This window comes from Hyperolius riggenbachi, chromosome 1, assembly GCF_040937935.1.
Source record: "Hyperolius riggenbachi isolate aHypRig1 chromosome 1, aHypRig1.pri, whole genome shotgun sequence".
Classification (NCBI taxonomy): domain Eukaryota; kingdom Metazoa; phylum Chordata; class Amphibia; order Anura; family Hyperoliidae; genus Hyperolius; species Hyperolius riggenbachi.
The window spans coordinates 67,905,697-67,930,310 of record NC_090646.1 but is presented as its reverse complement, the minus strand read 5'-3'; the positions used below and the strand labels follow the sequence as shown (position 1 = coordinate 67,930,310).

Here is a 24,614-nt window from a genome sequence, read left to right as displayed (position 1 = left end):
CTGCAGCAGCTGTCCCTTTCCTCTCACTAGCAGGCACACGAGTGAGTGTAATGGCCGCCGGAGCCTGCCTTATATAAGGGGGGGTGGGGCTCCAGGGCTTACTGTAGCCTGAATGGCTACAATGTGCCTGCTGACTGTGATGCAGAGGGTCAAAGTTGACCCTCATAGTGCATTATGGGGCGAATCGAACTTCCGTAAAAGTTCACCTGGCGCAGGCGAACGCGAACCACCAATGTTCGCCGGCGAACCGTTCGCTACACCTCTAGTGCCAAAGGCCACCATTTCCACCTGGTAGTCTGCCCAGCTTCAAGCCTAGGACCAAAGGCCACCATTTCCACCTGGTAGTCTGCCCGGCATCAAGCCTGGGGCCGCAGGGCACTATTCCAGCCTGGTGCCTTGCCCCACAGAAAGCTTATATCCAAATGCTACCATTCACACCTGGGACTCTGTTCAGCATCAAGCCTAGGGCCAAAGTCCACCATCTCCACCTGGAACTGTGCCCAGCATCAAGCCTTGGGCAAAAAGTCACTATTTCCACCTGTGGCTCTTACCAGCATCAAGTCAAGGGCCAAAGGCCACTGTTGCCACCTGGGACTCTGCCCAACATCAAAAGGGCCAAAAGCCACCATTTCTACCCGGGGCTCTTACCACTATCAAGTCAAGGGCCAAAAGCCACCATTTCCACATGGGACTCTGCCCAACAGCAAGCCTAGATAAAAAAAAATGTACCATTCCCTCCTGGGCCTCTGATCAGCATCAAGCCTGGGGCCAAAAGCTAAAATTTCCAGCTGACACTCTGCCCAGCATCAAGTCTGGGGCCAAAGGCCACCATTCCCATCTGGTAGTCTGCCCCGCATCAAGCCTAGTGATACAGGCCACTATTCCAGACTGGTACTCTGCTCAACAGCAAGCCTAAATCCAAAGGCTACTATTCCGACCTGGGACTCTGATCAGCATGCAGCCTGGGGCCAACAGCCACCATTCCCACCTGGGACTCTGATCAGCATCAAGCCTGGGGCCAAAAGCCACAATTCCCACCTGGGACTCTGCCCATCATCAAGCCTAGAACCAAAGGTCACAGTTTCCACCTAGAACTGACCAGCATTGAGACTGGGGCCACAGGCCAGAAGACACTATTCCTTCCTGGCACTCTGCCCAACAGCTAGCCTAGATCCAAAGACTATCATTCCCACCTTGTACTCTGATCAGCATGCAGCCTGGGGCCAAAGGCACCATTCCCACCTTGAGGCTGTTTTACAATCCATTCTCTCTGCTCTAAAACACCTTCATTGAAGTATGCCAGAGCTCAAATCTATGAATTATTCACCTTTTTTTATCTCTTACCTGCTCCAGGAAGCCATTTACTGCCAGGAAAGTATTTTATGGCTGTAATTACTTATCAGTGAGGGTTATGCTAAAGTCTGACCCAGTCCGTCCCGGACAGAAGCTGTCACTTGCATATCTGGGGCTTGATTTACAAAGCAGGGACAATTGTTATCACGCTGTGAAAAGTGCTTCGCGCAAAATTTAGCGTGAAAACGGTTATCGCGTGCAAAAATTTGCGTTCGCACGATAACGCAAATTTTTGTGCACGTTAACGTTCTGCTTTCGCACGATAAATTTGCGTTATCACGGGAACATTAACGCACAAAAATTTGTGTTAATGCGTGATTTTTGCGTTTGATAACCGGTTTTTGAGTGAAAACAGTTATCACGGCTTTGTGAATCAAGCCCTGGATGTTTAACTCTTTCAGGCAGAGAAAGAAAAAAAGGAACACAGCCTACGTATTTGTGTGCTTGGCACTGTACATACACATGTCTATCTCATCATGTCACATGTCACTTCGGGTGTCCTTTAAAGAGACACTGAAGCGAAAAAAAAATATATGATATAGTGAATTGGTTGTGTACTATGAATAATTACTAGAAGATTAGCAGCAAAGAAAATATTCTCGTACTTTTATTTTCAGGTATATAGTGTTTTTTTCTAACATTGCATCATTCTCTAATATGTGCAGATTACACAACACTCAGCATTCAAAATGAGTCTTTCAGAGCAGTCTGTGAAGTAATGACCTCTCCTCTAGCAGAGAAAAAGTAAATAGTCCAGGAACAGTTGAGATAATAAAAGTCAGATAACAGCCCTCTCCATGACTAACTTAGTCGGAGAGCTTAATGGCTTGTTTGCATAGAGATAACAACTGGAGTTTCTCAACTCTTCCTGTACTGGAAACAATTACACTGATGTATCTGATCTTAATGTTTTATTTCTTAGCTGTGCTACACATACAAATCATAATATCATCATTTTTTTTTCGCTTCAGTGTCTCTTTAAGCATTTTAGTGGGTTTTTCTTTTTGCAATTGTGGCTGTCTTTTATGTAGGTGAAGGTACTTGTGTCTTCTGTCTAACAATAACAGACATCTTTTTTCATTCTTCTAGTTAGTTGGCAGTAATTCTCTGTTCTGAATCATTGTTATGCTCGTCTCGCACATCTGTATGTGTATCATTTTGTGATTCAGCAGCTAACACTGTATTATCATTTATAACAATGCTGCAATGTTTTCTCCACTATTGGCTGGAAATATCTTGTGAGCCAAAATAACTGAGGGAGTTTTATTGAATAATAACAGTAATAATAGTTAGTTCAAATCTACCAGGTAGAGAAACAAATACTTATGTATCTGCAAAGCGTAATTCTAAAACAGTAGAGGGCTCTGGGAAAATAAGTGTCGCCACTGGCAGCCATTACTCCTACTGATTCTATTACTTTTACTGATTCTATACTTAAAGGTTACCCAGGGTGACAAGTGACATGATGAGATAGATGTTTATGTACAGTGGCAAGCATACAACTACCTATGCTGTGTTCCTTTTCTTCTTTCTCTGACTGAAAGAGTTAATATTCAGCTATGAAACTGACAGTTTCTCTCCAATCGGGACCCATTCAAACTATAATGTCCCTTACTTATACATATAAAACACTTTCCTGGCAGAGAGGCTTCTGAGTGCAGGAGATTGATAAAAAAAGCTTTCCGAGACACAGTACAGGCTGTGTCATTGAGCTGAGACAAAACAAATACATCTCTTTTTTATTAAATGTAACATAAAATTGTGAGATATTTAAAAGTCATTTTTAGGAGTTGGAGGATAGATACAATTGGTTTATCTCATCACTTTACTTTTACTTAAGATTTACTTTAAAGAGAACCTGAGGTGGGCAGATGGGGGGCAGATGGGGCATAGAGGTATGTTCTCTGCCTCATAACACACCTCTGTGTCTCCACACCAACACTTTCTGTTACCCCCCCCAGCCGCGCTATAGCCCTCTGTGATTGGCGTCATTATTTGTCACCATCTCGAAGGTAGGCAAATTGAGAGGGATTCCCTGTTCAAAACGCCTGGCAGGGGCTTCCTACAGGGTTTCTAGAGCTGCCGTTGAGCAGCTCTTTCTCCCTGGCCATGCCCCCTGCTGCTCCCCCACACCCCTGCACGCTGAAGGAATGAATGAATCTCTTATTGCAGTGTCATGACCTACAAGTCACGAAAGTGAACGTGGGCCAGTGAGGGCCACAGGAACAGCGATTTTTGTGGCTACCTGATCTGCTCAGCTCCCCTGATCAGGTAGCCTTTTTTTTTTTGAGCCCACCATGGGCTCTTTTTAAGGCTAAAGCCCTGTACCCTTGCTCAATTATTGTTGCCATTAATTGAACGCTTGGATGATATTTTGGAAATGAGTGTTGTACAGGTGTGCTGCTTAGGTGTAGCAGAGTGGCGTGTGTTGTTCTGCGGGGAGGCATGGCGAGTGGAAAATGAACGTTTGGCTTCCTGGGGCACAGGGGTCAAAAGCAGACAATGTTCTTGTTTGTCACAGCAGATCGCTAAACAGTATTGTGGGGCATCTGTATGTTCTCAGTTACCATTGCCCAAAATATATGCCTAGGCTGAGATTTGAAGGACCACTATAGTGAATAAAGTAAGCAGTTTTGGAATAGTCCATCTCCTCATAGGGGATTCTCAGGGTGTTCTTTGTTTTGAAAAGCATTTCCTGAACGGCAGTTAAGTCTAACTGCCAAAACAGTAAAATACCATCCAGCCTCCCTACTCACTTGCACACTATTTTGGCAGTTAGACTTAGCAACTGCCATTCAGGGAATGCTTTACCAAACAAATAAAGACAACACAAGACAAATAACATTTCTTTTGGACTTTTCTCCTGACTCAAAGCGCCAGAACTGCAGCCACTGGGGTGCGCTCTATAGGCAGTAGTAGTGTTAGGGAGTCTAGCCCAATGGCTGATTACTGAATAGGTGCTGGCTTACTGGACAGGAAAAGCCAAAATTTGAACCGGGTGTCTGTGTGGTGTGTGTGTGCACCTGTGTGTGTGTGTGTGTGTGTGTGTGTGTGTCTGTGTGTGTGTCTGTGTGTGTGTGTGGTGTGTGTGTGCGTGTGTGTGTGTGTGTGTGTGTGTGTACGCCTGTGTGTGTGTCTGTGTGTGTGTGTGTGTCTGTGTGTGTGTCTGTGTGTGTGTGTGTCTGTGTGTGTGTGTGTGTGCGTGTGTGTGTGTGCGTGTGTCTGTGTGTGTGTGTGTGTGTGTGTGTCCGTGTGTGTTTGTCTCTGTGTGTGAGTCTGTGTGTGGGTGGAGGACGGACGGGGCAGCGCTAAGCATATGACTCTGTCGGCACACTCTGCAGCAGGGTCATATGATTGACATTTTGTGAGTTGCAGTGAGACGCAATGGAGCGGGGCCTTGCACTGCAGATGCACAGGCCAGGTGTAAAACCTTACAGAGAACCCAAGGCAGTGGAAGGGGGGGGGGGGGGGGAGGCACAGATGGAAACACAGGCATGATCTCTGCCTCATGACATGCCTCTATGCCTTCCCACCCCCACTCTCTGTCCCGTCCCACCCCACCACCGTGATATAGCCCCCTGAAATGTGTTGCTATCTCGGAGGGTAATGGGAGGAGAGGGAGTCCCTGCTCAAAACGCCCACTAGGGGCGTTCCTGTAGGCTTTCCAGAGCTGCCTGCCCCAGCTTTCTCTCCCTGGCCATGCCCCCTGCTGCTCCCCCCGCCTCCCTGCATGCTGCTGTGAGAACGAGATCTCACTCCTTCCAGCATCGTGACCCAGAAGTCACAAAAATGATTAATTGCAGGGCAACAGAGCGGCAGAGAGGATGGCGGTTACCTGACCCGCCCAGCCCCCACGCATCGCGTAGCCTTGTTCTTTTTTTTATTATATGAGCCCACCTCAGGCTCTCTTTAAAAGAAAATATGGCTGCCTCCATATCTCTCTCACTTCAGGTGCTCTTTAAGTATTCCCCTGTGTGCATGGTCCTGCTTACAGGAAAAAAGGGACATTTCCCTTTCACCTTCAAACAGGCACGTGAAATACATCAGCACACATAATGAACAACTGTCGATAAATGCACAAGTAATAGAGGGGGGATGTGAAACATAGGCAGTATTCCATTTTCCTAACCAGCAGAGATACCAGGGCCAGGCATTGGACTAATTCCCCTCGTAAGACCTCTGTAATCCTCCAATTTGCTGGAGGCGTATAACTGTTCAATAATTCAGGCTTCTGCGAGGCACTGCATGAAACGTACGTGATTATTAACAAAGTGAAATGATGATCAGGGAACATAATTAAGCTTTTCCAGGCTGACAAACGATACCGGCGCATGCCGAGTGCTCTAAGCCAGTTTGTTTTTGTTTTGTTTTTTCTTTTTGAGATCTAAAGCACTGTCACTGTTAAGGAACCATAGAGCCCAGCTAGCTTGGAAAAAATGGCTGCTGCAATTACTTTTCATATTCATCTATCCAATTAAACATTAATGCTATTAATAACAGTGCTTTTTTTTTTCGAAAGAGTTAATCTATAAACAAATGCCCTTGGCACTGGCATAACAATTGCCCTCATGACGCGGAGGAGGGTGGGTGCTCCTGTGGTGACTTGTAGAGCAGCGGAGTGTAATAGGGTTACATTTTTAGTAACAGAGGCGCCAAATTAGAATAAAATCATTTTAAAATCAGTTTGGTGGGTTGGTGGAAACCACCCTCAGGTGTACAAGGACCATAAGGCGCTGGGCCCTATAGTAGATACAGCCTTGTGTATCTCCAACACCGATTGCCTGAAGACGCGGGCATTTGACCCGTGAAACGCGTTGCATGCCTGGAGATTTCATAATAAATTATATTGTATATATTTATAGCGACTCATTGGCTGGTCCTTGTATACCTGAGGGTGGTTTCCACCAACCCACCTCCTTTTAAACTGATTTTAAAACGGTTTTATTCTAATTTGGCGCCTCTGTTACTACAAATTTCAACTTGATCTAGTCCACCCTGGGTGGAGGGGTGTATCCCCAACCTTTTTCCTGTCTACAGAGAGCGACTTCTTAATACCTGAGTGGGGTCAGGTTATAATTCTCCCCACCTGTACATCCAGTGGTTGCCTTTGTGGTAACCCAGGCTTGTGAGTATATTACTTGTCTACGTATCATTGTACTCCATTTGCCGTGACATACTACGCTATATTGGGCTCTCGGTTTTTATTCTTTGTATTTTTCCAAGCGGAGTGTAATACTTTACCTATTTCCAGAGGCAGGACAGGTGCTGTCTTTACTGTAGCTGCTGTACACTCTCCCTGCGACTCTAATGTCATGTGACATGCAGAGACAGGAGGGAGATGGAGTGTACAGTGGATATAGAGTAGAAGGAAGTGAGGACGTGCTGCTCTGCTGGATGAAGGTAATGTATGCCGCTGCTCTGCTCTCCATGCCACAGGACCAGGCCACCTCAGCTCCTGGTCTCCCCACGACAGCAGAGGTTGCAGGGACTGTCATTACCCCCTGTCACTAACTAATCCCCCTATTCTACCCTGAATGTTAAAGAGGAACTCCAGTGAAATTAAAAAGTGCTTCATTTTTACCATTATTATGTATAAATGATTTAGTCAGTGTTTGCTCATTGTAAAATATTTCCTCTCCCCGATTTACATTCTGACATTTATTACATGGTGACATTGTTACTGTGGACAGGTTATGTAGCTGCTCCTAGCTGTTTTGGCTGTTACAGACAGCTGTAAACAGCAATTTCTTGTCTGTGAACATTGTTACATTGTGGCAGTTTGCCCAGAGTACCGCGGTCCCAGAGCTTCTTGTGGGAGGGGTTTCATCACAAAATCAGTCATACAGCACCCCCTGATGGTCTGTTTGTGAAATGCAATAGATTTGTCATGTAAAAGGGGGTATCAGCTACTGATTGGGATAAAGTTAAATTCTTGGTCGGAGTTTCTCTTTAAGTCTTTTCTGATTCCTAACCCTTATCTTCTCCCTAATGTAAACCACTTCCCTATGCCTAAAGACTTGTAGACACGACCAAACATTTGACGTTTAGGCTCTTCCCTGGTGGTCTGCTGTATTTTCCTCTCTCTCCTTCTCACTTAAGCCTTGGTTCTCCATTGCGTTCTTATGCACTTTATTTTCATATTACTGATAATATTATTATTATTATTATTGTGTGGTCTGCATATTTTTGACTCCCCCTTCGGGGACTTATTACACTGGGCATAGTTATGCACTTTATTCATTTATAAGATTGTATTGTGGCCATTATTTATTATTTGATCATGTGTTGTTGTGATTTATGGAGAATTGATTAATACTCTGAGAGGGAAACCTGCATTATTGTAGCATTGTACTATAATTTAATATTTGTGAACACCTGGGTTATCACTTTCAGTGATTTTTAATTGTTCTTATATATATATATATATATTTTTTTTTGTGGTTGGAATTTAATGAAGTTTCGGAATTTTCTTGACTCATTGTGTGATGCTACTTTGAGGCTACTTTTTCTTCTTTTTTGGTCTGTGACACGTCCAAACAATCTGCCCAACTATCTTCTAAACTCGGTCTGTTGGAAGACAGTTTGGCGTGTGTATGACTGGCAAACAACCAGGCTACCAACTGATAACAGGCTGTGTGCCAGATCCAAATGGTGGATCAACCACCTGCCCAACTATCATGCAGGGTGGCCACGTGTGTACAAGTCTTTTGAACAACCTTGTTGTTTTTGAATGTGCAGTTTATCATTTAGCTTGCACGCAAAATATTTAAGCGAGTTGGTTGTTTAGTTTGTTTTGGGTGAGTGTACATACTTGTCAGGTAAACAACTTCTTGTATGGTTGGTCATGTTGTGCATTATAATGGACGTGGGAATAAGCCTTAACTCTAACCCTAACCTCCCCCTAACATACATCCAATCCTTATGCTCAAAGCACAACTGAAGTGAGAAATATTTGGAGGCTGCCATATTTATTTCCTTTTATACAACACCAGTTGCCTGGCTGTCCTGCTCGTCTATTTGGCTGCAGTAGTGTCTGAATAACGCCAGAAACAAGCATGAAGCTAATCTTGTCAGATCTGACAATAATGTCAGAAACATCTGATCTGCTGCATGCTTGTTCAGGGGCTAAAAGTACTGCGTGTGTTAGCAATGTCCTCAATTCTCAGGCTATGCCCTCTGTTTGTCCCCATGTGCCACCGTTTCACTGCTATGCTCTGTTTTCAGGACACGACTAATATTAGTGATGACCTTTGGTCCGGAACTAAAACTAATTTTGCGGGGGGGGGGGGCTGTCTGGGTGGTGGTATACCCCATTTAGTGATAGTAATCAACAAGAAAAAGAGCAGAAAAATTAGACAAAAGCACTGCTTCACAGCTAAGAATAAAATATTGGTAACCCAGTGTTCTCCCCACAATTTTTTTCTAGCCGGGTGGCATACAAAAGTAGCCGGGTGGGTTGGGATGGCACGGCACAGGGAAATTTGGCGGTGTGGAAAATTTAATGTGCACCAATTACATACTCTAGTGTTAGCGTAGCGTGCATAACTAAACAACAGCCGCTGCTTACAAAAGCTGCACAGTTGTGTTAACTAACATAGTAGTGGCCGAACTAGTGAAGTATCGTGGTAGCAACACATCACTACCGCACGGCTTTTCTTAGCTGCGGCCGTTATTTAGTTACGCACGCTAGCGCGTAGTGTGCACGGAAACAAAATTAAGCTGCGTTGATTTCTTAGCACGAGCAACAGGTGATTGCTCGCACTATATCCTTTGATGATTCAACCCTCTTGTCCTTTGTTTTACACAGTGTACATTTACCACTTCCAGTTATATTTTTAGCATTTTTTTTTTATCATTTTTTTTTTTTTTTACTTTTTATTTTCCATTTCCTGAATGTTATTTTATATGCATGATATTTCCTGTGGAGGGGGGGGGGGGGGTGTTCGTGGGGTATTGTAGATAGTGTGCAGGGGCCATAAATAATGATCATATATAGCCTCTGCACACTGTCTTCAATACCAACCCCCCCCCAACACCCTGACCGCTGGTAATATCATGCTGCATATGAAATAACATTAAGGTTTAATCTAACCTATACTGGGGGGCAGCTACCTATCTAACCTATACTGGGGGGCACCTACATAATCTAACCACACTGGGGGGCACCTACCTAATCTAACCTATACTGGGGGGGGGGGGGGCAGCTACCTATCTAACCTATACTGGGGGGCACCTACCTAATCTAACCTATACTGGGAGGCAGCTACCTAATCTAACCTATACTGGGGGGCACCTACCTAATCTAACCTATACTGGGGGGCACCTACCTAATCTAACCTATACTGGGGGGCAGCTACCTATCTAACCTATACTGGGAGGCACCTACCTATCTAACCTATACTGGGGGGCACCTACCTATCTAACCTATACTGGGGGGGGGGGGGGGGGGGCAGCTACCTAATCTAACCTATACTGGGTGGCAGCTACCTAATCTAACCTGTACTGGGGGGCAGCTACCTAATCTAACCTATACTGGGAGGCACCTACCTAATCTAACCTATACTGGGAGGCACCTACCTAATCTAACCTATACTGGGAGACACCTACCTAATCTAACCTATACTGGGGGGCACCTACTCTGGCTGACTGCACTTCACAGGGCGGCTGACTACACTGGTGACAGCCGGACGGTAATTGATCTTACCCAGGCAGCCCACCCACCTGTTTGGCCCTGGGGAGAACACTGGGTAACCACATTTTACCAATAGTCTATCAGACCTCAGCCAGTCCCCAGATTAATGTACTAATTTCTAGGGTCCCCTTAGATGTATATACAGTGCATAGCCCCGATCCACACAAATGACACATCCACTGTAGTAGAAACAATGATTTTTAAAAGAGTGTAAAGAAAGTTTACTTCCTTCATCCTGAATACGATACTTAAAGGACCTCTGTCGAGAAAATCTTAACATTTAAAATACATGTTAATGTATACAAATAAGAAGTATGTTTCTTTCAGAGTTAAATGAGCCATAAATTATTTTTCTCCTATGTTGCTGTCACTTACAGTAAGTAGAAATCTGACATTACTGACAGATTTTGGACCAGCCCATCTTATCATAGGGGGTTCTTAGGGTTTTCTTTATTTATAAAAGCACTTAGTGAATGGCAGTTGCTCCGTCCAACTGCCAAAAAAGTGTATGGTGAGCAGGGAAGACTGTCCAGCATAATTGTATACATTTTTTTCAGGGAATGTCTTTATAAAGAATAAAGGCCATGCTGAGAACCCCCCCATGAAGAGATGAACTAACCCAAAACCTGTTGGTAATGCCAGATTTCTAATACCTACTGTGAGTGAAAGCAACATAGGAGAAAAGTCATTTATGGCTCATTTTAATCTGGAAGAAATGTACTTATTTGTATGTGTATTAAATTTTAAGATTTTCACGACAGTTCCTCTTTAAAGTGGTATGAAACATTTGCTCTTTGCATTTGCTCTTTGCTCTAAAAGACTACCACAAAAAATGTAGCAGAACAGCATTCAAACAGTCAAACACAGCATTTTGTTCTTCAGTGGAAAGTTTCTTGCTTCAGTGGGCAGCCTCTGGCGGCATCAGAAGAGGTGATAACATTATCTTTTGTTTGTATTAAATTTAGTAAACATTAGCAGAGTACTGAAACTGTGCTCTCTGTGCTTCTAGTATGTGTGCAGCTGAGAAGTGATCACTAGATAGGTTTTAACAAATAGATACAGCAGATATGCAATAAAATGCAATGGCAGCTTTCAGAACATATATACTGTACTTTGGGAATTTGTAATTTGTAGACAGACAACATTACTTGTGCACAAAAGCAAATATAACAACTGTACGGGTAATTAAAAAAAAGTAGGAAAACACATTTTTATTGAATGTTATGTCAGAGTTGTATCCCGCTTTAAGTATAGAATGGGAAGTGGGTGTTTTCCATATGCCAAACATTGGAATGTTTTCAGTGGTGCAAACAAGTATAAGCTGAATCATGGGCATATCAAGAAAAAATAAAGCTAACTGCAAAGATTAAATGGATAGGTCACTGTAGCAATGTTTTATTTTCGACAGCGGAGTCACACTTTAAATGTGTTCCCCCACGTGAAATACAACACAACTATCATTACCTATAATCTCCCTCTAAACTGTCAGAAGACTTAACTATAATGATGTGGCAAGCAGGCTGTCTGTCTCAGAAACAATTACCTTTGTTCCATTAAATGTATCTGAACACTTGTGTTCGCTGATAAATTGGCAATCAATAAGTGCTCCATGTGTCTCCGCTTAGATAATCCTTACCGCTATATCTTTGGGAGAATTGTTTTTTTCAGAGATGGATAACATACAGAGAGTTAATCAGTGCCCCAGTAGCACTGATCAGACTAGACATATGGGGAAATCTCTGTATTTTTGTTGGCAAGCCTGCGCTGATAAGCAAATTGATTAGTCTCGCAAAGCGGAAGCACCGTGAAAGACTTCTGAGATTTGTTTAATAAAGCCCAGAATAGTACTGAGCACAGAAACATAATAGGCTCCACCAGCTACTGTAATAAGACAGACCTTATGTTTTGCCAAATCATGGCGACAGGGCCGGTTCTAGGTGAACTGGGGCCCTGCGGCAAAAAAAAAAAAAAGATAAAACTTGCTCAGACAGGAAGTGACTACAGTGTGACCCTCGCTGATAAGAAATTCCAACCATAAAACACTTTCCTAGCAGAAAATGGCTTCTGAGAGCAAGAAAGAGATAAAAAGGGGAATTTCTTATCCGCGAGGGTCACGCTGTAGTCACTTCCTGTCTGAGTCAGGACTGAGTCAGCCACTTACATACCTGATATTTAACTCTTTCAGGCAGAGAAAGAAAAAAAGGAACACAGCATAGTTATTTGTGTGCTAGGCACTGTACATACACATGTCTATCTCATCATGTCACATGTCACTTCGGGTATCCTTTAACCTCCTGAGCGATAATCCCGAGCTGAGCTCGGGGTATATCGCGCAGGAGGATTTCTCAGGCCCTGGTGGGCCGATTTGCATAAATTTTTTTTGTTACACGCAACTAGCACTTTGCTAGCTGCGTGTAACTTCCGATCGCCGCCGCTCGCCGCCGATCCGCCGCCGCTCGCCGTGCCGTGCAGTCCCCCCCCTCCCTGACCCCTTGCGCAGCCTGGCTAATCAGTGCCAGGCAGCGCTGAGGGGTGGATCTGGACTCCCTCCGACGTCACGACGTCCATGACGTCGGTGACGTCATCCCGCCCCGTCGCCATGGCGACCGGGGAAGCCCAGCAGGAAATCCCGTTCTAAACGGGATTTCCTGCTTACTCTGATCGCCGAAGGCGATCGGAGTGGGTGGGGGGTGGCCGCTGCGCTGCGGCTATCATGTAGCGAGCCCTGGGCTCGCTACATGATTTAAAAAATAAAACATTTAAAAAAATAGTGCTGCGCCACCTCCTGGGCGATATAATTGTATCGCCCAGAGGGTTAAAAAAACATTTTCCTTTGCAATTTTTTTTAAAAACTTTTTGCAAGAATTTTTTTTTTTTACTTTTTGCCTCTCTTCTCCTTAAAGGGAACCTAAACTGAGAAGGATATGGATTTTTCCTTTTAACCACTTCCCGATCGCCGTATATACAATTGGCGGCCGGGAAGTGGACCCCGCAAGGACCGCCGTATTGACAAATACATCCGTGACGCGAGCCTCCGCCTGGCTCCGCTCACCCTCCGTAACATCCCGCCGGCCATACGGAAGCGCCGGCGGGATGTTAACACAACGATCGCCGCATACAAAGTGTATAATACACTTTGTAATGTTTACAAAGTGTATTATACAGGCTGTCTCCTGCCCTGGTGGTCCAAGTGTCCGAGGGACCACCAGGGCAGGCTGCAGCCACCCTAATCTGCACCCAAGCACACTGATTTCCCCCCCCCCCCCGCCCCAGATCGCCCACAGCACCCCTCAGGACCCCCCCCCTGCCCACCCCCCAGACCCCTGTTTGCACCCAATCACCCCCCAATCACCCATCAATCACTCCCTGTCACTATCTGTCAACGCTATTTTTTTTATCCCCCCCTCCCCCCTGCCCCCTCCTGATCACCCCCCCACCCCTCAGATTCTCCCCAGACCCCCCCCCCCCCCGTGTACTGTATGCATCTATCCCCCTGATCACCTATCAATCACCTGTCAATCACCCATCAATCACCCATCAATCACCCCCTGTCACTGCCACCCATCAATCATCCCCTAACCTGCCCCTTGCGGGCAATCTGATCACCCACCCACACCAATAGATTGCCCGCAGGTCCGACGTCAGATCACCTCCCAAGTGCAGTGTTTACATCTATTCTCTACCCTAAACACCCACTAATTACCCATCAATCACCCCCTATCACCACCTGTCACTGTTACCCATCAGATCAGACCCTAATCTGCCCCTCGCGGGCACCCAATCACCCGCCTACATGCTCAGATTGCCCTTAGACACCCCCCTTATCAATTCGCCAGTGCAATATTTACATCTGTTCTCCCCTGTAATAACCCACTGATTACCTGTCAATCACCTATCAATCACCTGTCAATCACCTATCAATCACCCATCAATCACCCCCTGTCACTGCCACCCATCAATCACCCCCTGTCACTGCCACCCATCAATCAGCCCCTAACCTGCCCCTTGCGGGCAATCTGATCACCCACCCACACCAATAGATCGCCCGCAGATCCGACGTCCGATCACCTCCCAAGTGCAGTGTTTACATCTGTTCTCTACCCTAAACACCCACTAATTACCTATCAATCACCCCCTGTCACTGCTACCTATCAGATTAGACCCCTATCTGCCCCTAGCGCACTCAATCACCCGCCCACACCCTCAGAATGCCCTCAGACCCCAGTCCTGATCACCTCGCCAGTGCATTGCTTGCATCTATTCCCCCCTCTAATCACACCTTGAGACACCCATCAATCACCTTCTGTCACCCCCTAGCACACCTACCCATCAGATCAGGCCCTAATTTGCCCCGTGTGGGCTCCTGATCACTCGGCCAAACCCTCAGATCCCCCTCAGACCCCCTTCCGATCACCTCCCCAGTGCATTGATTGCATCTATTTTCCCCTCTAACCACCCCCTGAGACACGCATCAATCACCTCCTGCCACCCCCCTAGCACTCCTATCCATCAGATCAGGCCCAATACATCCTGTCATCTAAAAGGCCACCCTGCTTATGACCGGTTCCACAAAATTCGCCCCCTCAGACCACCTGTCATCAAAATTTGCAGATTCTTATACCCCTGAACAGTCATTTTGAGACATTTGGTTTCCAGACTACTCACGGTTTTGGGCCCGTAAAATGCCAGGGCGGTATAGGAACCCCACAAGTGACCCCATTTTAGAAAAAAAGACACCCCAAGGTATTCTGTTAGGTGTATGAGGAGTTCATATAAGATTTTATTTTTTGTCAAAAGTTAGCGGAAATTGATTTTTATTGGTTTTTTTTTTCACAAAGTGTCATTTTTCACTAACTTGTGACAAAAAATAAAATCTTCTATGAACTCGCCATACACCTAACGGAATACCTTGGGGTGTCTTCTTTCTAAAATGGGGTCACTTGTGGGGTTCCTATACTGCCCTGGAATTTTAGGGGCCCTAAACCGCGAGGAGTAGTCTAGAAAACAAATGCCTCAAAATGACCTGTGAATAGGACGTTGGGCCCCTTAGCGCACCTAGACTGCAAAAAAGTGTCACACATGTGGTACCGCCGTACTCAGGAAAAGTAGTATAATGTGTTTTGGGGTACATCACAAAACACATTATACTACTTCTCCTGAGTACGGCGGTACCACATGTGTGGCACTTTTTTAAACCCTAAGTGCGCTAAGGGGCCCAAAGTCCAATGAGTACCTTTAGGATTTCACAGGTCATTTTGCGACATTGTTGGTTTCAAGACTACTCCTCACGGTTTAGGGCCCCTAAAATGCCAGGGCAGTATAGGAACCCCACAAATGACCCCATTCTAGAAAGAAGACACCCAAAGGTATTCCGTTAGGAGTATGGTGAGTTCATAGAAGATTTTATTTTTTGTCACAAGTTAGCAGAAAATGACACTTTGTGAAAAAAAACCAATTAAAATCAATTTCCGCTAACTTGTGACAAAAATAAAATCTTCTATGAACTCACCATATGCCTAACGGAATACCTTGGGGTGTCTTCTTTCTAAAATGGGGTCATTAGTGGGTTCCTATACTGCCCTGGCATTTTAGGGGCCCTAAACCGTGAGGAGTAGTCTTGAAACAAAAATGACCTGTGAAATCCTAAAGGTACTCATTGGACTTTGGGCCCCTTAGCACAGTTAGGGTGCAAAAAAGTGCCACATATGTGGTATTGCCGTACTCGGGAGAAGTAGTACAATGTGTTTTGGGGTGTATTTTTACACATACCCATGCTGGGTGGGCGAAATACCTCTGTAAATGACAATTTTTGGATTTTTTTTTACACACAATTGTCCATTTACAGAGTTATTTCTCCCACCCAGCGTGGGTATGTGTAAAAATACACCCCAAAGCACATTGTAATACTTCTCCCGAGTACGGCGATACCACATGTGTGGCACTTTTTTGCACCCTAACTGCGCTAAGGGGCCCAAAGTCCAATGAGTACCTTTAGGATTTCACAGGTCATTTTGCGACATTGTTGGTTTCAAGACTACTCCTCACGGTTTAGGGCCCCTAAAATGCCAGGGCAGTATAGGAACCCCACAAATGACCCCATTCTAGAAAGAAGACACCCAAAGGTATTCCGTTAGGAGTATGGTGAGTTCATAGAAGATTTTATTTTTTGTCACAAGTTAGCAGAAAATGACACTTTGTGAAAAAAAAACAATTAAAATCAATTTCCGCTAACTTGTGACAAAAATAAAATCTTCTATGAACTCACCATATGCCTAACGGAATACCTTGGGGTGTCTTCTTTCTAAAATGGGGTCATTAGTGGGGTTCCTATACTGCCCTGGCATTTTAGGGGCCCTAAACCGTGAGGAGTAGTCTTGAAACAAAAATGACCTGTGAAATCCTAAAGGTACTCATTGGACTTTGGGCCCCTTAGCACAGTTAGGGTGCAAAAAAGTGCCACATATGTGGTATTGCCGTACTCGGGAGAAGTAGTACAATGTGTTTTGGGGTGTATTTTTACACATACCCATGCTGGGTGGGCGAAATACCTCTGTAAATGACAATCTTTGGATTTTTTTTTACACACAATTGTCCATTTACAGAGTTATTTCTCCCACCCAGCGTGGGTATGTGTAAAAATACACCCCAAAACACATTGTAATACTTCTCCCGAGTACGGCGATACCACATGTGTGGCACTTTTTTGCACCCTAACTGCGCTAAGGGGCCCAAAGTCCAATGAGTACCTTTAGGATTTCACAGATCATTTTGAGAAATTTTGTTTCAAGACTACTCCTCATGGTTTAGGGCCCCTAAAATGCCAGGGCAGTATAGGAACCCCACAAATGACCCCATTTTAGAAAGAAGACACCCTAAGGTATTCCGTTAGTAGTACGGTGAGTTCATAGAAGATTTTATTTTTTGTCACAAGTTAGCGGAAATTGATTTTTATAGGTTTTTTTCACAAAGTGTCATTTTCCGCTAACTTGTGACAAAAAATAAAATCTTCTATGAACTCACCGTACTTCTAACGGAATACCTTGGGGTGTTTTCATTCTAAAATGGGGTCATTTGTGGGGTTCCTTTACTGCCCTGGCATTTTAGGGGCCCTAAACCGTGAGGAGTAGTCTTGAAACCAAATGTCGCAAAATTACCTGTGAAATCCTAAAGGTACTCATTGGACTTTGGGCCCCTTAGCGCAGTTAGGGTGCAAAAAAGTGCCACACATGTGGTATCGCCGTACTCGAGAGAAGTAGTATAATGTGTTTTGGGGTGTATTTTTACACATACCCATGCTGAGTGGGAGAAATCTCTCTGTAAATGGACAATTGTGTGTAAAAAAAAATCAAAAGATTGTCATTTACAGAGATATTTCTCCCACCCAGCATCGGTATGTTTAAAAATACACCCCAAAACACATTATACTACTTCTCCCGAGTACGGCAATACCACATGTGTGACACTTTTTTGCAGCCTAACTGCGCTAAGGGGCCCAAAGTCCAATGAGCACCTTTAGGCTTTACAGGGGTGCTTACAAATTAGCACCCCCCAAAATGCGAGGACAGTAAACACACCCCACAAATGACCCCATTTCGGAAAGTAGACACTTCAAGGTATTCAGAGAGGGGCATGATGACTCCGTGGCAGATTTCATTTTTTTTTGTCGCAAGTTAGAAGAAATGGAAACTTTTTTTTTTTTTTGTCACAATGTGTCATTTTCCACTTATTTGTGACAAAAAATAATATCTTCTATGAACTCACTATGCCTCTCAGTGAATACTTTGGGATGTCTTCTTTCCAAAATGGGGTCATTTGGGGGGTATTTATACTATCCTGGAATTCTAGCCCCTCATGAAACATGACAGGTGGTCAGAAAAGTCATAGATGCTTGAAAATGGGAAAATTCACTTTTTGCACCATAGTTTGTAAACACTATAACTTTTACCCAAACCAATAAATATACACTGAATGGGTTTTTTTAATCAAAAACATGTTTGTCCACATTTTTCGCGCTGCATGTATACTGAAATTTTACTTTATTTGAAAAATGTCAGCACAGAAAGTGAAAAAAATCATTTTTTTGCCAAAATTCATGTCTTTTTTGATGAATATAATAAAAAGTAAAAATCGCAGGAGCAATCAAATAGCACCAAAAGAAAGCTTTATTAGTGACAAGAAAAGGAGCCAAAATTCATTTAGGTGGTAGGTTGTATGAGCGAGCAATAAACCGTGAAAGCTGCAGTGGTCTGAATGGAAAAAAAGTGGCCGGTCCTTAAGGGGGGTAAAGCCCACGGTCCTCAAGTGGTTAAAATATTACCAGTTGCCTGACTCTCCTGCTGATCCTTTGTCTCTAATACTTTCAGCCAGAGCCCCTCAACAAGCATGCAGATCAGGTGCTCTGACTGAAGTCAGACTGGATTAGCTGCATGCTTGTTTCAGGGTGTGTGATTCAGCCACTACTACAGCCAATGCGATCTGCTGGACTTCCAGGCAACTGGTATTGTTTAAAAGTAAACATCCTTATCCCCCTCAGTTTAAGTTCCCTTTAACATACGTAGCAATTTTGCTGACGATAGCATGTATGAGGGCTTTGGTATTAACCGCTGAAGTTGGCACAAAATGACGCAAAAATTACTCAAAAATTATGTGAGATTACGAATGAACTATGCAAAATCAATTGAATGTCTAAATCGTATTTAAAGAGGAACTCCAGCCTAAACAAACATACTGTCATTAAGTTACATTAGTTATGTTAATTAAAATAGATAGATAATATAATCTCTTACCCACCCTGTTTTAAAAGAACAGGCAAATGTTTGATTTCATGATGGCAGCCATCTTTTTGGTTGAAAGGAGGTGACAGAGAGCATGAGACACAGTTCCAACTGTCCTGTGTCCTGAGCACCTCTCCCAGTTGCTAGGCAACGTGAATAACAACATAGGAAATCCCATCATGCTCTGCACAGCATCAGGGAAAAGAAGCCCGGGCTTGATGGGTGGAGATTAGCTAAAAATGCAGCTAAAAATGATGCTTTGGTAAGAAAAATAAAGTTCTGATGCTGTGAAACTGTTAAAGCAACACCAAGCCTTTTCAGTTCTGCTAAGTAGATTTTTTGTCCAGAGGTTCACTTTAAGTAATGCCGTAACTGTAAACATTTATGTTAATTTTTTATTAATGGTAATTATCTGATTACGATCATTACCACTCAGGACTCATTTATGAAATACTTACTTAGGAAATACGCGTGGTAATTGTATTAGGTGATTCTGCGGGTGTTTACTCATGTGTTTATTGCGGCTAGGCACCTCCTCACTCAAAAACTGCTAAGCTTCTTCATCAGCTACAAGCAGACAGTGGACATTCACAGCCAATGTTTTTTATTGTTCAATGAACAATTTATTTTTAAGGATGGTTTTCTACTTTTTCTACCCCTTGGTCAACTTTCTGGTTGTTTCCCATCCATGTGCTGCGGCCCTCCCCACCATTCCATGTACAGCCTTCTATTCCATGTATAACTCCTCCTCTTCAGTGTACAAGGGCTGTACAGCCAATCACCATGCAGCTTTCATACCTGCATGTCATGTGACAGGGATGGACGATGGCGGGGGCTATTGTTATGCCCCTGTTTATCACTCTGAAAGTTGTGAACTAAAGGAATAAAGTTTAGAGTTAATTCAACATATTTTTCAGTAGAAAAAAATCATATATTGACATAGATTTGTACATCAGTCCTGAAAGAGGGACAAATGAGGGACAGAGGGACGGGGTTTCCAAAGAGGGACTGTCCCTCCAAAATAGGGACAGTTGGGAGCTATGTGAACGCTATTCATTTTAGTCAAGTACAGTGTTTTCAACCACCCATTTGCCACTTCAGCCACAAACTGGGAGTCTAAAAATGTGCAATTCAGAATTAAATTCATTTTTTTTTCCTATAACAGAGACACTTTTTGCCAGCTTTGAACCAAGGTCTAATTAAAGTGTATGGAGTTCCAGATTGTCACATCATGGTGGTAGTTAAAGGAGAACTGAAGAGAGAGTTATACGGAGGCTGCCATATTTATTTCCTTTAAGGGCTCTTTCACACTAGAGGCTGCGGTAGAAAAGGCTGAAAGTCAGCCTTTTGCTTAACGCCAATACATAGCGTTTTCAAAGCGTTTTCAAAGCATCTTGAAAGAGTTTTACAGCCCATATGAAAACGTCCTTTTTTTTTCTTCTATCAAAATAAGTGAACAAGATAGCTGTAAAACGCTTTGAAAAGGCTTTGAAAACGCTGACGTTGGCGTTTTCCATTGACTATCATTGAAACGCCAACAGCCAACCTCGGCTGTAAACAGCCCTGAAAAAGCTCCTGGGAGCGTTGAAACGCAACGCTCCAAAACGCCGAGTTAGATGTGAAAGGTAAAATGAAAGTCTATGGACTTTCTTTTACCTAGCAAAACGCCAACTTCGGCCGTGGCGTTAAAACTAGTGTTGGGCGAACAGTGTTCGCCACTGTTCGGGTTCTGCAGAACATCACCCTGTTCGGGTGATGTTCGAGTTCGGCCGAACACCTGACGGTGCTCGGCCAAACCGTTCGGCCATATGGCCGAACTAAGAGCGCATGGCCGAACGTTCCCCGAACGTTCGGCTAGCGCTGTGATTGGCCGAACGGGTCACGTGGTTCGGACCCGAACGCGCTCTGATTGGCCGAACTGTCACGTGGTTCGGGTAAATAAATACCCGAACCACGTCATATCTCCGCCATTTGTCTGTGGGTTTAGCTTTGGGTAGGCAGGCAGGGTAGTTCGCGCTCCAGCCACGCTAGCCAGGGTCCCCCCCAGTCATTGTGTGTCGCTGCTGGGAACAGTAGTACACCGCTCGTTCAGCCACACTATATAGCATTCTGTGTACTGTTCTGTGTCTGCTGGGAACAGTAGTACACCGCTCGTTCAGCCACACTATATAGCATTCTGTGTACTGTTCTGTGTCTGCTGGGAACAGTAGTACACCGCTCGTTCAGCCACACTATATAGCATTCTGTGTACTGTTCTGTGTCTGCTGGGAACAGTAGTACACCGCTCGTTCAGCCACACTATATAGCATTCTGTGTACTGTTCTGTGTCTGCTGGGAACAGTAGTACACCGCTCGTTCAGCCACACTATATAGCATTCTGTGTACTGTTCTGTGTCTGCTGGGAACAGTAGTACACCGCTCGTTCAGCCACACTATATAGCATTCTGTGTACTGTTCTGTGTCTGCTGGGAACAGTAGTACACCGCTCGTTCAGCCACACTATATAGCATTCTGTGTACTGTTCTGTGTCTGCTGGGAACAGTGGTACACCGCTCGTTCAGCCACACTATATAGCATTCTGTGTACTGTTCTGTGTCTGCTGGGAACAGTGGTACACCGCTCGTTCAGCCACACTATATAGCATTCTGTGTACTGTTCTGTGTCTGCTGGGAACAGTAGTACACCGCTCGTTCAGCCAGACTATATACCATTGTTTACTGACACTATATAGCAGACTATATAGCATTGTGTGTACACCGCTCAGCCAGACTATATACCATTGTTTACTGACACTCTGTGTACACCGCTCAGCCAGACTATATACCATTGTTTACTGCCACTCTGATTCTGCTGGGAACAGTAGTACACCGCTCGTTCAGCCACACTATATAGCATTCTGTGTACTGTTCTGTGTCTGCTGGGAACAGTAGTACACCGCTCGTTCAGCCACACTATATAGCATTCTGTGTACTGTTCTGTGTCTGCTGGGAACAGTAGTACACCGCTCGTTCAGCCACACTATATAGCATTCTGTGTACTGTTCTGTGTCTGCTGGGAACAGTAATACACCGCTCGTTCAGCCACACTATATAGCATTCTGTGTACTGTTCTGTGTCTGCTGGGAACAGTGGTACACCGCTCGTTCAGCCACACTATATAGCATTCTGTGTACTGTTCTGTGTCTGCTGGGAACAGTAGTACACCGCTCGTTCAGCCACACTATATAGCATTCTGTGTACTGTTCTGTGTCTGCTGGGAATAGTGGTACACCGCTCGTTCAGCCACACTATATAGCATTCTGTGTACTGTTCTGTGTCTGCTGGGAACAGTAGTACACCGCTCGTTCAGCCACACTATATAGCATTCTGTGTACTGTTCTGTGTCTGCTGGGAATAGTGGTACACCGCTCGTTCAGCCACACTATATAGCATTCTGTGTACTGTTCTGTGTCTGCTGGGAACAGTAGTACACCGCTCGTTCAGCCACACTATATAGCATTCTGTGTACTGTTCTGTGTCTGCTGGGAACAGTAGTACACCGCTCGTTCAGCCACACTATATAGCATTCTGTGTACTGTTCTGTGTCTGCTGGGAACAGTAGTACACCGCTCGTTCAGCCACACTATATAGCATTCTGTGTACTGTTCTGTGTCTGCTGGGAACAGTAGTACACCGCTCGTTCAGCCACACTATATAGCATTCTGTGTACTGTTCTGTGTCTGCTGGGAATAGTGGTACACCGCTCGTTCAGCCACACTATATAGCATTCTGTGTACTGTTCTGTGTCTGCTGGGAACAGTAGTACACCGCTCGTTCAGCCACACTATATAGCATTCTGTGTACTGTTCTGTGTCTGCTGGGAACAGTAGTACACCGCTCGTTCAGCCACACTATATAGCATTCTGTGTACTGTTCTGTGTCTGCTGGGAATAGTGGTACACCGCTCGTTCAGCCACACTATATAGCATTCTGTGTACTGTTCTGTGTCTGCTGGGAATAGTGGTACACCGCTCACCCGTCACTGTATAGCATTGTGCTCTGTGTCGCTGCTGGGAATAGTGGTACTGTATAGCATTTCTGTACTGCCACTGTACTGCTGCCAGTCAGCGTGTACTGTAAGGATAAGTGAAATGAGGAAGAAATCCGGTGAAAGAGGGAGGGGCAAGGGAAGAGGTGTTTCCCCTGACGGTTCACGTACAGGCCACAGGGGAGCACCCAAGAAAACCCACTCAATACCGCCCATGTTGTCCAGGACAACAACCCTCACAAATCCAAAAGAACAGGACCAGATAATTACTTGGATGACCTCTCAAGCGTCCAGCAGTGGGTTAAGCAGCACCAGCACATCACGCACGAGGTCCGAGTCCTCAGCCAGTTACAAGGAGCCAGTGGGCACAAAGCTGACACAACCGGCAGCGACACCACGCACACAACTGCCAGATAACCAGTCCGATGAATTACCTCAGGACACAATGGGGTATTCGCAGGAGCTATTCCCAGCCCAACAAACTTCCACCTTTCAAAGGTCAATGGAGGAACAGCCAGAAATGTTGTGCCTGGATTCACAACCGTTAACTGTGGGAAATGCACCGCGCACTGAAATACAAGGCGAGTCCGAAGAGGACTCGGAAACCCAAATCCCAGAGCAATTTGGGCAGGAGGGGTTGCAATTGCAGGAGGTCGGCCGACAAGATCTGGAAGACGACGTTGGAGTGTGCTGCGCAGAGGTTGTTGTGGGGAGCTCTACTCCACGGCGGTGGCCCACAATGACATATGACGAGTTTGAGGAGATGGAAGAGGAGGGTATGGACAATGTGGACAGAGACCCAGATTTTGTTTGTGAACGAGAACATCGCCGTCGTAGCAGCAGCACAGATGAGTCTGTTGAAGAACACACTGCTGCACGAGTTCGCCTTGTGCCACAAGGTAGGCGGCGCGCAATTTCAGGCACCACAAGCGTGGAAGTTCAAGTGAGAGGCAAAAGAGGAGCAAACAGAAATCGCCAGCAAGGAGGCAGGTGCTCCAAAGTCTGGGCTTTCTTTGAAGACTGCACTGAGGATGTTACCATGGCGATTTGCAAGGTGTGCAAGACCCGCCTGAGCAGGGGGAAAAATATTAACAACCTCTCCACCACCAGCATGAGCCGTCACATGCTATCCAAACATCCCACTCTTTGGGCAAACGCGTCAGGACAGGGTACCAGAAACAACACTGCCTCCCTTGGGTTCACCAGACCCGCCTCAGCAGCAGCAGTAGCCCAGCCATTGCGTGGTTCACAACATTCACAAACATCAGACGACGCTGACACTGTCACTTTCCGGAGTAGTGCTCTTGAGGTCTCCCAGTGTTCATCAAACACAACAACCAACAGCCCTTCCGTGTGCAGCGCTACGGTTCAGTTGTCTGTGTCGGAGATGTTTGAGCGCAAGAGGAAATTGCCAGCAAATGACCCCCGGGCCGTGGCAGTAACAGCCAGCATAGCCAAGCTTCTGGCCTGCGAAATGCTGCCATATCGATTGGTGGAGACAAACAGCTTCAAGGGCATGATGTCAGTGGCCATCCCACGTTACGTGGTTCCCAGCCGCTACCACTTTGCACGCTCTGCAGTGCCTGAGTTGCATGAGCACGTGGTCAGCAAAATAACCCGAAGCTTGAAGAATGCCGTTGCCTGCAAGGTTCACCTCACCACTGACACCTGGACGAGTGCGTTCGGCCAGGGTCGATACATCTCCCTTACCGCGCACTGGGTGAACCTTGTGGAGCCTGGCAGCGATTCCTCACCTGCTACGGCACGGG

General features: G+C 45.2%; 1 protein-coding gene across 8 annotated transcripts in view; it reads right to left on the bottom strand.

Annotated features, from left to right (window-relative positions):
- CTNNA2 (catenin alpha 2) overlaps positions 1 to 24,614 on the bottom strand; it is a 3,078,224-nt gene that overhangs the window by 2,655,605 nt on the left and 398,005 nt on the right. The gene's annotated exons all lie outside the window — the stretch shown is intronic.